Genomic DNA, 16,069 nt, shown 5'->3' on the forward strand with positions numbered 1-16,069 from the left:
AAGGGGTCCATGGGTCTAGATGTTCTTCATGGGTTGGCCAGATGAGGGATGGTGGTTCCCTGCTCTGATCACCAGTGACTTGAGAGCCCTGTGGACTCTTCAGGGAGGCCCAGCCTATTGGCACCATCTGCCCACATCAATAAGGCTCTCACTCTGACAGCCCCAGATCACAGCCCTGAGCCTGGACCCAGGCATGGATCCTGAGCTGTGGATCCTGGTTTCCTGCCATGAACCCCTTTCAGTCCCCCACTTCTGGTTAGAACCATAGCCGCACACTGTGCACATGGACCCCTCCTCTGCTCTGCCTGGGTTATCCTGTGCCTTCCCACTCATCTTCTGTTCCCTGACTACTTCTGCCCTGAAGGCCATCCCAGCAAACCCTGCAAGGCCTGGTGGAGCGGCTTCATAAGGCAGCCACTAAGCATCTGCCCTGGTCTAACATAGGGGCTTAGTGTCCCTTCCTCCTGTCTAATCTGAAGTCTTATCTATTTATTTTTTATTTTTTTGTAATTCTGAGGATTGAACTCACTATACTTTATTGCTGAGCTACATTTTCAAGTCCCTTTTATTCTTTATTTTGAGACAGGGTCTCACTAAGTTGCCTAGGCTGGCCTCCAACTTGTGATCCTCCTGCCTCAGCCTCCTGAATAGCTAGAATTACAGGTGTGTGTCTCCATACCTGGTTTAACTGGGAGTCTTAATCGGTATTTCTTTATTGTTATTCCTCTAGGGATGGAAATTAGCTGGCTGCTTCATGATAGTTGTGCTTTCATGGAAGTACCACACCTATCATCTTGGGATAGATCACCCAGTGTTTTCAGTTTTTCTTAGTCTGTGGGTTATCTCCTCTGATCTTTTCTCAGGCAACATGGTGTGGAGCTGCCACAGTAGCTTAATAAAAACGCAATCAAGGGAGCTTTCTTTTACAGGTGAGGAAATAGGTTACTGAGAGTTCCAATGACCTGTAACCATAACAAGTGAATTTCAATGAGGATTCTTCCTCCCTGGAAGGAGGTGGGAAGGGTGGTGGTGGATGAGGTCAATGGAGGCAGCAGACTGAACTTAAGAAACTTGGGCTTTAGGAAGAAAGGTTCACCTCATGTTTCAGTGTTATTTATAAAATGAGAGAGAACAAGAGTACTTACCCATCAAGATGCTGTGAAAATGAAAAGATATAATTGTATCTATAATTGAGACTTTCCATAAAGGCAGAGGTACATGCGCGTGCGCGCACACACACACACACACACACACACACACAACCAGGAAGTGGGTACTTTGAGGAGTCTTCTTTTTTTAAAAAAATATATTTTTTAAATTTCCAGTATGATTTCCTCTTTGACTAGTGTTTTTAAAATTTTATGTATTAATTTTTGTGATGCTGGAGATCAGACCCAGAGCCTCATGCATGCCAGACAAACACTTTACCACCAAGCTACATCCCCAGTTCCTGAGGGGATCTTCCTCTAAGACTCAGTCATAGCCCACAGATCCTCTGACTTAGCCCCTGCAAGCATCTGCCTGTGTAGGATCCTGGAGCAGTCACTTCTTTCAAGATTTGTTTCCATTCAAGAATGCCTGCTCTGGAGAATGATGGGTAGGAGCCCTAAGGAGGCTCTCTGGCCAGCAACAGATGCACCGATGTTCTGCTCCACAACAGAGGCAGGGGCTACCCTATATGGAAGCTCTAGTTCTTTCATACCTGTTATTCCTAAAAGGTGATGAAATTCAAAAGTTCCACAGCATTTGCTTCATTTTAACAAAAATAAGGCAATGTTTATAAAGTAGGATGCTCAGGGGCTGGGAGTTTGGCTCAGTGGTATAATGCTTGCCTAGCATGCACAGGGCCCTGGGTTCAAGTCCCAGCACTGCTAAAATAAATAAATAAATAAACAATACTGAGCCCAATGGCTGATGTGTACTGTTTAACATATATTGCCAGTTCTTAGTAGTCAGAGTAACTTTACATCTAAAGCTAGACTGGGTCTGAGTGCTTCCAGGATCCTTTCTCCAGCTTGGGGGGAGGAAATGAACAGAACCAGTGGTCACAAGAACTTAGTCTAGAGCCAAATGGCCCCCTAGCAATTCTACATTCACCCACTGGCAACTGTGCCATATTCATTCATATATTCATTCATTCATTCATTCATTCATCATACATTTACTGAGCACCAGTTGTGTGTGGCCCTATGCTCAGGGCACAAATCTCTGAACTCTGATACTGGTGCTGGTTGTGTCCTGGGCTGGCAAACATAGCATTATGTCAGGAAATCTGACTCTGGAAGCTGCCTCTCCAGCTGCCTGCTGATAAAGTTGGTGAGTTAGGGAGTGCTCTGCTGATGGCACTTTGCATGCTGGGCTATGGAATTTGGAGTCAGTCAAGTGTGTGTTCTTTTTACAGATAAGGAAAGTGCATCTGAGGGAGAAGAGCTTACCCAAGTTCAAGACAGTAATTTAGTGATTGTCTGAGGCTAGAACCTGGTTCCTTGATTTGTCTGTCTCTTCATGAGAGCAGGATAACTCGTATTTTCGCTTTCATTTAAACGGGTGCTGTTTTCCTTTCAAGTCAAGGTGTCAAGTTAAATGGAGTAGCTCTTGAGAAGTCTAGTTGCTTCTCAACTCTGTATCAGATCACCTGAAGAGCATTTCCAAAATACTGATATGGGAGCCCCACTCCAGACTAATTAAGTATTTGTGTGGGTGGAGCTGGGGATTCTTAGTGGTTTTAAAAGTTTCCCAGGTGTTTTTAATATAAAGCCAGGGAATGGAGGTCTATAGTCAGTGGTCTTGAGAACAATGTTTCCAAATTGTAAGGCACGCTTGAATCCTTGAATCACTTGGAAATTTTGTTAGAATGCAGATTCTGATTCAGTCGATCAAGGAAGGCCTGAGAATCTCCATTTCTAGTAAGTTTTCCGTGTTCTATTAGTACTGTCTGTTCCTGGACCACACTTCCAGTAGCAGGTCCAGTTGGTGCTGAGATTTTGGTCAACCACTTGGTACTTGTTACTCCACCCAGAGTCCTGGGAGTCACTTCTCTCCTGCCCTCTTTCAATCTCTCCACATCTCCACCCCATACAGTCCTTCCTCATCAGATACAGAATTCTACTGTACTGCCCCCTTCAGCTCCTATCCTTTCTTGATGGACTCATCCTACAGTATTTTCCCCTGTTTCTCAAGATCATTCACAACCTCTGTCCTTTGCTGTACTGCCTCCTGATGGGGCTCTTTCCCTCTTGCCTCTGCCCAGTCTATTTTCACTCAGCAGAAAGCTCACCCACTCCCCGACCCATGACAGCATCCGTGGATCTCATCTTCCCTGCATTTGTGACCTGTTTCGGTTCTGCATTTCCAACACCGGAGCTCGGCCCCATCAGATTCTTAATAAATACTTGTCGAATTTAACAAACAAAACCTCAAACCTGAATGAGCAAGGCCAAAGGCTTCAGCTGCTCTCTTTCCCATAAAAATGAGCATTCCTTCGAGATTATGCATCAGGCTTTAAACTCTTCACTCGGGGGGAAAAAAAATACAGTTGATCAAATTTAACAAAGTAAGTGGCTATTTCCTGTCTGAGTTGGGTATTTTAATACGGTTCAAAGCAGGCGACAGGACAGAAATGGGAGGATGGATGCTGGCAAGAGCGTGGAGGTCTGCTTCCAAAACTGAGCTTGTCACAGAAGGGGGAACCGCTGGGAGGTTCGGGACAGGGTGGGGACAGCCGCTGGGGAGTCTCTTGGCTTTGGAGACTGTCGGAAGCGCGGGGAAGCAGGCAGGAGTTGGGAACGCAAACTAACTTGGCGCGGAGGGAGGCGCCGCGCGCCGCTGCCGTTCAGGTTTCTTGTCTTGCGAGATCCCACATGGGCCGCTGGCTTGGGGAAGGGGGCGGGGGAGAGGGAGGGCAGGTCCAGAGCCGAGGGGATGGAGGAGGGGAGAGACCGAAGGAAATGAGACAACCTTTTCCTCCCACGGACTCGGGCTCCTGCAGTGTTTGCGGGGCTCAGCACAGTTGTCCGTGAGCCCCGAGGCCGGGACTCCGTGTGCCCAGCTCAGGCCCGACCCGTGCGGGTGGCCGGGATTTCTCTCCCAGGCGCCGGTGCCAACCCAAACCCGAGCGGTGCTTTGTCGCGCGTCCTTTCCTCGGTGATCGGCTCCGGGTGCCCCGGCTCAGCCCCCGAGCGCCGGGAGTGCAGCCCCCGGAAGTGCGCGCCTGCGGTCCTGGCAAAGGTAAGCGGCGCCCCGGAGCGCGCCCAGGGCGCAAGGGTGCCGGGCTTTCCCAGCGGGCCCCGGCTTCTCCCGAGCGCCCCCTCTTCGGAAACACCCAGAACACTTAGGACCTGAAACTGCTGCTTTGTTCTCGAACCCCTGCCCAGGTGTTGTAGGCTGAGTCCCCCAGGATCACTTGCTTCCTAGCATTTTCTTTTTCTTTCTTTTTCCTTTTCCTCCTCTTCCTACGATTACCCTGTTGCTCCCTTTGCTCCACACGTTTCTTTTTCGATATCAAACAACTCTTTGCTCCCCATCTCTGCAGCCTGGCTTCGGACTCCTAGTCCTTTCCAAATCTGGGCGCCTCTCTCCTCCGCCTCCGGGAGCAGGGCTGAGCCATCCGCCCCGCGACAGTGACTGGCTTTGACCTCAGGCCTACCCGGGGTTTACCTGCATGAAATTTAAGTGTCATCAAGTTGAATTATTTACCTGGCTTGTTTTGGAGGCACCCAGCTCCTGGCGCGCGTTGGGCGCACCCCCACCCACCGACCCTGAAATCAGAGTTGCATTGAGGAGTGAAAAGGCTGTTGGCGCCCCCTAAAGCCTCAATAGGATGCTCTGCTAGTGGAGAGGGGTGCAGTCAGCTCCACACCGCTAATCTGCGGGTGAGGGGGTCTCACCGACTCGGGGGTGCCCACGATATGGGGCTCTATGGAACGCAGAGGTAAAGGAAAGGTTCGGAAAGAGGGGGCAGAATCGATCATGCAGCGGTAACTTTCCATTTTGCTCCAACTGCCTGAACTCTCACATCAAGCCTATGAATAGGGTCTCCTATTCCTTTTTACAAATAGGGAAATGAAATGCAGTGAGATTAAGTAATCGCCCAGGGCCACACAGTTTGGAAAGGGCCCAGCCAGCATTTGGATCCCAGATCGTCAGTGTTATACACAAAACCTAGTCCAGCGGTAGAGGGTTCCTCTATACCATCTGAGTCGCCTCCTGCTTGCTCAGACCACGGGGGACCAGGCTTTTCCCTTTTTGAACAAGTATGTCTTGATGTTTTTGTTCAAACTCAGACATCCTTGCAATTGAGTGGCCAGCTGAATCTCACTTTCTCATCCCTTCCTTCCCTGCCATCCAGCCTGTCACCAAATCTATAATTCTGCCACAGAAGGCTGGCTCAGGACAGGTCCTGGAACCATACCACCAGCCTTTGAATCCCAGCGGATGCCGATGCCTTCCTTTCTGTACTTTTTGTAACTGGATTTTCTCATGGGTAAAGTTGGGATGATAGGGTTTAAAGCAGTTGTTTCAACTGGGGTTTTGATTTGCCCCTCAAGAGACATCTGGTAATGAATGTCTAGAGACCATTTTAACCATTACCATTAAGTGGGGAGGATGCTATTCACATGGTGGGGAGAGATCAGGGGATGTTGCTAAGTTTTCCATGTTGCAAAGGACAGCCCATCACCCCTCAAGGAAGAATTGTCTGTTCCAAAATATTAGTAGTGTGGGTTGAGAAACCCTAGCTTAATGTATCAGGTCACAGAGTGCCATTATTTCCAGCTCTCATCCTTTCATCTGCTCCTGTTGGTCTGATCATACCGGTCTCTGACCTCCTATCTCCCCTCATTCCAGAACCAGAATTTGTTACTAAGCCAAATCAGAACATACTACTCTATTGCCTCATACTCTTTTCTGTTCATTTGTTTTGCTTTATTTAAGAAATTTTTCAATGTTTTTATTGATGCATTATAATGTACACAATAGTGGAATTCATTATTACATATTCATATATGCACACAATGTAACAATATAATTTGGTCAATATCTTTCCCCACTATTTTCCTTTTCCCTTCTCACATCTCTCCCCCTACCCTTTACTAGTCTCCATTTAATTTTTATGAGATCCCCACCTTTCATTTTTCCTCTCTAGCTTCTGCATGGAAGAGAAAATATACAATCCTTGACTTTCTGAGTTTGGCTTATTTTGCCTAACCTAATCCTCTCAAGTTCCCTTCATTTTCTTGCAAGTGACATAATTTCATTCTTCTTTGTACTGGCTCATATTCTTATTGGTCCGAAAGAACATGGATTGGCAGGTGTTTTTCAAGCATTAAAGGTGACTCCTCTGTCCAGGTTGGAAAATCATCGTCTTTACAAAATAAAATATAACCTTTGACTTTGTACACATGGCTCTTTGAAATTAGCCAGCCCTCCCACCCTCACATCTGTCACTTTCTCTGTGCTTCTGCCATATCTCCTAACTCACTGCTCTTTTGGCCTTACTTTCTGGACGGTTCCTTTTTCTCCTTGATTGGCAAATTCTTTACCATTCTTTGAGACTAGAACTCAAGTCTCCTTAAGGATGATGCTTTCTAAGACAATTCTGTTGCTCCCTGCTGCTCTACCCATTCCATCTTTTTTTCATTCAATAACTCTCTTACAGTGTGTACTCCACCATGTAGAGATCTCTTGCTTAGCTCTCAACTGGTCTTTATATACCTTGAACCTTGCATAGTGCTGTGTTCCCAGTTGGGGGGCGGGGAGCACACTTTCAGGCTTTGGGGTCTATTTGCCTGCATTCATTTCCCAGCTCTGTCACTTGTTAACTCTGTGACCTTGAGCAAGTTAACTCAGTCTTTCAAAGGTTTATTGGTAAAATTTGAAGAAATATTCTGCCTTCTCTGTAGACTACTATAACTAACTAATGGGATCATAATTGCTCATCTTGGTACTAAGTGCCTACTCTGTGGTTTAAGTTTAGCATTTTATGAGTTTTTACTCAATCCTTATAATGTCTCTTTAAAATTAGTATTGATATTGTCCTATTGGAAAAGAAATGGAGACACTGAGAAGCTAAGTAGCTTGTCCACCATCATACAATTCATTAATGGTGGGGTCAGGATTTGCATAGATATCTGGATTGTAGAACACTCACTCTTAACACTGTTTTGGTAAAGGTCTTAATCCAGTGCTGGGTGTATAGTAAGCACTTGGTACATGTGAGCTGAGATGTGTTGAGTGCATTAATGAGAGCCTAAGTTCTCTGGGTTTTCATCTATATCACACTTGTGATCTAAGGCTGTGCCATTACATATATAACTCCTGTTCCTTTCCTCTCCTTGCCTTCCCCACAGCCACAGAGGGGCAGGACATTGAGGTAGTCTGTCACAGGCTGGGCCAGCACCACTGACCTCAATGCTAAATGAAGCCTAAGTGTGCTTAGTCAGAGCTAGAACAGCATTATCTCTTTGGGGGTAGAGGTGGAGTCAACACCCCTGCTTGGAGGAGAGAGGTGTGGACATGGGGTCAGGAACTTCATGACCCTGATTTTGTCTTTACCAAGCATGTGTCCTTTACAGTGTACATCGATTAAAGATGGTGAAGCCAATCAGTGAGTGGGGGTGGATGAATAAGCCCCCCAGCTGTCTCACCTTGTACTTAATTAGATGCAAGAGAACAGCTTCTCACCAAGTGTTAGGAGGAATGTTGATCCATTCAAGGTAAAACTTGTTCAAGGGATCTAATGACCCATATGGGGTATTGGAGAACCAGGTTTCGACCCTGTGTGAGTTATATGTGACATTGGATACTAGGTTACAGCTGATCACTTCACTAACTTAATCTTATTTTCCTAAAAGCAGCCTTGGCTTTGAAAGCTGAGCCCCCTCTTGCTATTCCCTGGGCCACTTGCTCTGTAGACTGGGCTGCCTTGCACAGATACCTGCACATTTGTGCACTCTGACTTTCTCTGCAGCTGTCTTACACAGCTGTAATTCCTCTGAATTTGCTTGCTTTTGCAGATTTTTCCCCCACACTTCAGTGGGATGAGGTCACCTGGTATATGCAAGGACTCACAGTTTTGTTATAGATAGTGGAAAGACTCCAGTAAGGACTTTGTGTGTGTGTGTGTGTGTGTGTGTGTGTGTGTGTGTGTGTATGGGTGCACGCACTGGTGAATGAACCTAGGAACACTTAACCACTGAGTTACCTCCCTTTTTATTTTTTACTTTGAGACAGGGTCTCAGTAAATTGCTGAGGGCCTCACTAAGTAGCTGAGGCTGGCCTTGAATTTGGAGTCCTGCCTCAGCCTCCTGAGTTGCTGGGTTTGCAGGCGTGCACTACGGCACTGGCAGGACCACTTTGAAGGGTGGAAAAGGGTGAAAACGAGTCCACGGATACATCTGAGGTTCTGCAGATGCCCCTGTAGCATTGGCTTTCCCTTCAGGCCTCATACTCACTGTCTCCTGGTATTATCCCCTCCCCTTGGTCACCAGCTGGCCAATCTGAAAAACAAATTCCCCCAGGATGGTAGTGACTGGAGTGAAAGATCCAAAACCTTTGGGCATCACTTGTCTATACACTGAGATTTTTTACAGTGTAGCTCAGAAAATGAACTGGTCACAAGTGACAGGGTGGGAGTATCAGGCTTGTTGCCTGGTCTGCAGGCCTCTGATGTCACACCTTGTTGGCTGCCAACTTGAGTGGCTCCACTTAACTGACCAGTAGGCAGATTTCTAATGAAAGCTGACTCCTGGTTCCAGGGAGATACCTTTGGCCCTTTTTTAGGTCTTGAGCTATGTTCTCTGTGAAATATATCTGCTGTTTGACTTGATGTGAAATCCTATTTGGAACAGTAAGGGGTATTTTGGTCTCAGGCTAGAGTGCTGGTAGAATCTTGAGGTGTTAGCATGACTTGATATACAGTACAAACAATAGCTCTGCGCTGGATGCCTGCGACCATGAAGACCTACCTGGTCCATGTCATCAAGGTCACAGTCCATGACATTCAATGGGCATGTGAACAGTTATCAGAATGTCTTCAGTAGAGTGACAGATCTGAGCAGAGACCTGGGAGCACAAAGGAATCAGCTATCAGTCTGCTGGAGGAATCCAAAATGCCATCGCAAGAGACTGTTTGAGCTGGGCCTTAATGCATAAGTAGGAGCTTGCTGGGTTTTGAATGGCTGGTGGTCAAAGGGTGTAACAGACAAGAAACAGTATGTATGGAGGAGAAAAGTCTAGAAAGGGACTGGCAGAGGTTGAGGTATACTGGGGGATTGGAAGGCTGGAGGTGTGTCTGGGGAGGTGACTTGGACCATTCAGCAATCCAAGAGTCTGTTCTTGCCCTGTTGGGAGACAGTGGAGGGGACATTTGCAGCTCAGGTGTGTTGAGCTCTCTGAGTCTCGCCTCTGCCTCCCGTCTCTGCCGGTCTTGTTTCCTCATAGGGCTGTGGGGCCAGAGTCCAGGGCCGGGGAGGGACACTGTCTTCAATAAGCAGAGAAGCCACAGTCAAAACAAAACTGTGGTTGTGGGTGGTGGTTTTGTTTCCTTTTCAAAGCCCTGGCTGATGAACCATGCGGATAGCCCCTCCAGGGAGTAGGCTTTGGAACAATGACATTTGGAGCATGGAAAAGCCTGTATAAATTGCTAAGAAATTGCTGACTTTCTCCAGATTTAGAGAGTAAGAGAGGCAAACAGGGAGGGGGAAAAGAAGTGCGGGGGTAGGGGGGAGGAGAGAAAGAAAGACAGGGAGAGGTAGAGGGAGAGGAGAGAGAGGAGGAAGAGAGATTCTGTTTTACATAAAATTCAGCCTGTGATCTAGCTGATCAGATGCTATCAGGACTGACATATTTCCTGGGAATTGTGTTCGCATTGCAGTTCTTCTTTGAGCTTAAAACCTTTTGCAAGTACTTTCATTACATGAATTCCCCACAGATGATAGGTATCCGGGGTTGTTGATTGGATAATTGATGTGACATCACTCTGTTCACAGTGATCCTCAGGCACATAGGAGATGCTTTGTGATAGATGAGTGAGTGAATGTGTTAGCATGGAAGTCCCAGTCACCACCTTCAGCCTGCGTGGGGAGATAGACAAGAGAGACAGACAGACAGAACAGCACAGCACCTTAGGGCCATGGGGAGAAGATTCAGATGGGTGCAGAAGAAGGCCTAGTCCAGCCAGGGATCAGGGAATGGAGGCAGAGAGAAGGGTGCTGTCTTCTGGGGACCAACTCCCCCAGAGAATGTGGTCCCATGGGTAGTTCCTAGTGGTCAATTCTCATAGTGGCACTTGAGGTGGATGCCAAGGGCTTCCGCTGCCTTTGTTGGATTGATCCTTTAAGAAGGAAAGAGGGACAGACCCACAACTAAAAGGCAGGCCCACCCAGAATCAGAACCAGTCACTGATCCTGAGTCCTTCACCACTGCCCTGGGCAGTCTTGGGGTAAGGTCTGATCATCAAAGAAGCTTTTAGAAAAGCTGTTTTCTAAACACCCAGGTAGAGGAGTCTGGGCTGCTGTGGTCAGGGCAGGGGCAGCCACTTCCTCCTTTATTCTCTCCCCTCCCTGATGTCTAGGGGCAGTTAGAAGCTATCCACTCTGGGGCTCTGTGACTTCTTCCTCCACTCACCCCGTCTTTGATCACCAGGGCGGCCTGCACTTTGTCCTCCACGTTGAGAGGAGGAGGAAATGCTCAGAAGAGAAGCTGCCATAAACTTGCCAGGAAACAGGGTTTTTCAGAACACCTGCTGTGGGCAAAGTGTCCCCCCCCCCCACCCCATACCTTCCTGCTTGTCACTAAGAAGGACAGTGGCTACAGGGAACAGACTTCAGGGGAGCTGATTCCTGCATGGACACCTGGGATCATGAGGGCTTCCTACCACCATCTTTCCTGGGCACACACATGACCTCATGACCTCATCTAATCCTTATTACCTTCCCAAAGCCCCACTTTTGCAAATACTGCACAGCATGGCTCTCTGTCCTTTTGCTGGCTCATCTCAGGAGGACAGAGCTCCCCACAGCAGCCCAAAGAAGGGGTGCGTGGGGTCTCTTACTGGCAGACACACGAATTACTTTCCTGAGGTCCCCTATTGGGCATGCTCTCTGGCTGACCAACCTCTGACAATGGCTCCTTTGCTGATCCCTGAGATGTGACGGTGAACCTGTGGATGGGTGCAAGGGACATCGGGAGGGAGTCTGCACTGCCACTTGCTGGCTGTGAGGACTTGATCCCTCAATCTCTCTCTAAGTCTGCCACAGGGGCAGGAAGGGTTGGCCTGTGCATTCCCCAGCATTCCACCCTCAGGGCCTTAGGAAAGTTCAGGGTGAGGAGTGTCCTTGAGGGGACCCTTTGTACTCACAGCTCAATGTTTGCTAACACCCCCCAGCTGCCAGGCATAGTTCTAGGCCCTTGGGGACACAGATGAACAAGGAGTTTTTTTACCCAAGGAGTGTAGCGATTCAGTGCAGAAGGACAAAGGGATTGGAGATGGTGCTGCAACAATGTTTTGCTGCTCATCTTTCTCACCAAAATAATTTATCTGGAAGGATAGCGTGTATCTTAATGATTCCCGAAATACCACAGTCTACCGTGAACTCTGACATATAATAGGTGCCCAACCAAAGAACACTATCCTAGTCCATTTTCTGTTGCTATGACTGAATACCAGAGGCTGGGTATTCTATAAAGAAAAGAGGTTTATTTAGTTGATGGTTCTGAAAGCCCAGCTTGGCCTCTCGTGATGGTCTTCTGCTGGATCAGGACATGATAGAGAGAGAGCATGGGGGAGACAGCAAGCTTGCCAATTCAGGTCTCCCTTCCCCTTCTTATAAAGCCACTAATGCAATCGTAGGAGTCCCACCCTCATGACTCATCTAATCCTTATTATCAACCCCCCACACCTGCAAATACTATTAACTTGTGACTTTAGGGATTTAGTTTCCAACACATGAATTCTGGGGACATACCCAGATCATTGCAGTTGATCTGCCCTAAAATGCAGTACTAGAGGCAATCCCAGAATGCCACTGAGTGTTCCAAAGAGGGACCCCTAAACTCATGGACAGCAGGTGAGTATAAGAGGACAAGAATTGAGGAGATGCTGACATCCAGGCTGATGAGAGGGAAGGAAGGTAGGCAGAGGGACTGGGGAGATAGGGTTGCCAGGTGAGTAGACAGAGTGTACTTCAAGAAAGGAAGTAGGTAGGTGTGGTTGGACAGAAGGATAGTGAATCCACAAAGGGGCAAATTAAGCCCAGCAGGAGGGGCCTTGCTAAAGACTCTACTCTGGAGGCACTGGGGAGCTACTGCAGGATTTCACACAGAGGAGAGACTGGGTCAGAATTTCATTGTAATAATAGGCCTATCTGGCAATAGAGTAGACACTGGAGAAGAAAAATGATGATCAGATACCACGGTGGCATAGGTGGCAGAAGCAGCCTGGGGTCTGGAGCCAGACATGCCTCAGTCTACTTCCCTGCCCCTTAGTATCTCTTTACAACTTGTTGTGTAGTATGCTTCTCTGAGCCTCTGTCTTCTCTGAGAACAGGGTCTCTAATTCTTCTCTTATGGATGGTTTGGCTGTTGGTCAGGGTCATACTGGGTGTAAGATGTGAAATGTCTACGATGTATCCATAATGGCCCATGATATTAGTGGCCAGCATTATTTTTAGTAATTAAAACATTACTTATTATCATCCAGGTGAGAAATAATGAAGGTCTAAATAATAGACACTGGCAGTTGGGGTGGAGAATCGGGCACCCACTCAAGAAATACTTGGGCAATAAAGTCACTCAATTTGGTGACTGATTGGCTGGGGGAGTAAGGGAGGGGCAGGAATCTAAGATGACTATGGTATTTTGGCCTGGGCAGCTCACAGTTAGGATAGTGGAGCTATTCATTAGAAGAGGTGATGGAGGAGGAGGTGGGGGAAGGAGAAGGAAGCATTTGTAGGAGAGGATGATGAACTCAGTCTCAGACATGCTGAGTTTGAAGCATTGAGGAGAGCCAGGGAGAGATGTCTGTGGGCAGATGGTTTTGTAGATTTTTGATGTTCCGAGGAGTAGTCATGAAGAAGATTCATGAGCAAACTTAACAAAGAGGCAGGGGTGTCATGGTGTAGATCAGTCCATGAAGGAGAGTCATGGAGTGTGGTTAGAGGAATTATAATGGCTAATGCTTATTAAGTGTTCTGAATACTCTATGTATAATCATCTCTCACCAATAATTGCCAGGGAGGACTACTGTTATTTTACAGCTGAATGAACTAAGGCACAGAGATGGTAATTTGCCTGTAATACACAGCTACAACTTTGGACCTCGAATTATAGCCAGGAGGTCAGGATCTAGAGTCTGTGCTGGCCTCCTTTGAGAGTTGAGGGTCCTGGGGGGTCCTATGCTGTCCTCTGGAAAGGAGAGGACCTAGTGAAAGCAATGCATGAAAGGGACATGCAGAGAGGCAGGGGGAAAAGAGAGGTTGGAGTGTGGAAGAATAGTACTCAGGAGGGAGAGGTTAACAGCATCATGTCATGTGCTGTCCCTATGAACTGGAACGTCCATAGATCTGGGAATTAGGGAGTTCTTGATGACTTGGTAAGAGGAATTTGAGAGATGAATTGGGCTCACAAACAAATAAGTGTAAGGTGAGACAGTGGAGATACTAAGCTTAGGCAATTATTTCCAGAGCTCCGCTATAGAAGTTAGAAGAGAGAGAAGACAATGGCCACATGTGTTAGGTAGAGGCAGGTTTTTAGAGGATGCCTGCACAAGTTGACACGGAGAGGAACCAGCCTGAGGAGGCCCTGCAGAGGGGCCACAAATGCTCTATTCACACTGGGAAAGTATCTCCATGTTCGCCTTTCCTTTCCACATTTTTAATGTTCCTTCCCATGATCTGGATGGCTACTGTGTTGAGAGTTGGATGTCACCGAAGAAGACCTGGATAGCATTTCAGATCTTTGGCCACAGATAGGTGGTGCAGAGGAACTGTCTTTCGCAATGCCCAGTGGTGAATCATGACTTGTTCAATCCAGATATGATCAAATTCATGTATAGCCTGTCATTCACTGAATTTGCCTTTGAAAGAGTACCTGAGACAACAGTGTGCTGGGGCTCCATGTCCTGCTGGGGAATTGGTGTCTGCTCTGTAGACAGTGAGAAGGTAAGAATGACAGACTGATGGTGGGAGGCCATGGCCGGGGGAAAGAGGACCCAAAGCACAGTGAGGGTGTGGGGAGGGGACACCAGCTTTGGACTGGACACAGGATGACTAATCCTTTGAGCAAACAGAAAGGTGGTTGAGGACAAAGGCAAATCTGTGGGAGGAAGCAGGGTGGCTTATCTTGTAGGAAATGGAAGATATATTATAAGGAGGTTTGATTGAAACGACCCTGGATGATTTGACTGCTGCCATTTAAATTCTTACTGATGGGAAAGACAGGCATTCTCTTTTGAATGCTTTGAAACCAGGTTTAGAGAATGCAGCTGTAACAGGCTCTGATACAATATATTTATCTAGGAGCAAAGACAATCTCTGTGTTTTAGGATATCTAGGATTTTTTAATTCAGACACAGGCAGATACCACAGAGGGTTAATAGCTTGACTTAAGAAATTCAGCTTTGTGGTGGTTCATGGCACCGACATCCCTGAGGCTTGGGGCTAGATTTAGGGTTTGGCTGCCAACTTCATAAAGTTGCCTTGGTTGAAATGGCATCTTTGCTCTTCTTGGAAACATCTCAGTGAAATGCAAACACCTTCACAGAGGGCCTTTTATGGTGATGCTCTCCCAAAGAGCCACTGTCCTGAATCAGAAAGGCCACACAGGAAATGGCCTCAGGATATGTGTGTGTGTGTACGTGTGTGCGCGCGTGCACGTGCGTGTATGCATATGCACACGTGTACACACATACACAGAGTTTTCATATGTAGCATAAATTTAGATGAGTTATTGCTAAATCTTGAGCCTTCAGGTATCAGGAAAAGTAACAGACCATCTTTCAAGAGTCACATTTTAAGCTTGGCGGTTCTCTCTTGATCTTGGAGGACACTGTGGGAAGCAAGGAAGGACATTCCTTGCCAACCGTCTCCCCACTCCTTCTCAGCCAGGTTGATTACTGAGATGGGGGCATAATCAGAGTGCCTTTGACTGAGTGTGCATGTGATGGACAGACAAGGCTTTCTCCTTATAGACAGAGAGAGGGAGCTGAAGGTATCTTGTTGAACTTTTCCGTGATAGACAAGTAGCTTATCTGGGATACCCTATGGCTCAGCACAAATGTGTACTCCATGAAGATATATGATCCTGTGTGTGACTATTCCAATTCTACCAGGTATGGGTTTCCTGTCATGGTTAAGGTCTATGTACATGCTCCACACTGATTGCAAGAAAGAGTCCAGAGGGCTTTCTCCATATTTCAAAAATCCTCATTTAAGCTATCAGTGATACTTATGCCCATCCAATCTTTTGGATTGTAGGATGCCAGAAGAGTCTGGGAGATAGTAGGCAGTGTCCGAGAAATTTGATTTCTTAAGAAAAAAATTTTTTTTTGTCATTCAGTGAATTATTTATTCAACAATTTGAACAACTGCTATGTGGCTGGTTCTAGGCTGGGCAATGGTAAAGTAATAGTGATTCTGATTGTCTTAGTTCTTGCTTTCTTGAATCTCACCATTATTAGAGGACAGACATTAGAGAAATAAATACACAGATAAATACATAGAAACATACTTTGGTAAGTGCTGTGGTAGGTAAGAACAGGGTGGTCTAGGAGGGAATGAGAGAAAACAGTTTTGATTGGTTGTGACTTGGGAAGGTGATAGATAGGTGGACCCCTAGCGTTCTATACAATATGCTGTTTATTGGTGGAGTATTACATTGTTTTAAGAGAGCTAAAAAGAGGAAGTGACCCTGGGATAGGGCTGAGAAAGCAGTTCTGGAAGGCTTTAGAAAGAAAGGGACATTTAAAAACAAACTTGAAGAATAGGTAGAATTTTTCTATGTGGAAAAGACAGTAGTGGTATTTTCAGTTAAGGGAACATGGTGTATTTAAAGAGGACAAAGGATGAGTGACAGT

General features: G+C 46.7%; 1 protein-coding gene across 2 annotated transcripts in view; it reads left to right on the plus strand.

Moving 5' to 3' along the window:
* The first annotated feature begins 3,707 nt into the window (after positions 1-3,707).
* EVA1A (eva-1 homolog A, regulator of programmed cell death) overlaps positions 3,708-16,069 on the plus strand; it is a 66,833-nt gene continuing 54,471 nt past the window's right edge. Inside the window, exons 1-2 of one of the 2 annotated variants that reach the window (XM_081265487.1) lie at positions 3,708-3,836; positions 4,091-4,227. The gene's annotated coding sequence lies outside the window, so the exon portion shown is untranslated. Of the gene's footprint in view, positions 3,837-3,867; positions 4,228-16,069 lie in introns of those variants that run through there. The other variant, XM_081265488.1, reaches the window with a different exon arrangement.

This window comes from Spermophilus citellus (genome assembly GCF_964194105.1).
Source record: "Spermophilus citellus genome assembly, chromosome: 13".
NCBI classification, from domain to species: Eukaryota; Metazoa; Chordata; class Mammalia; order Rodentia; family Sciuridae; genus Spermophilus; species Spermophilus citellus.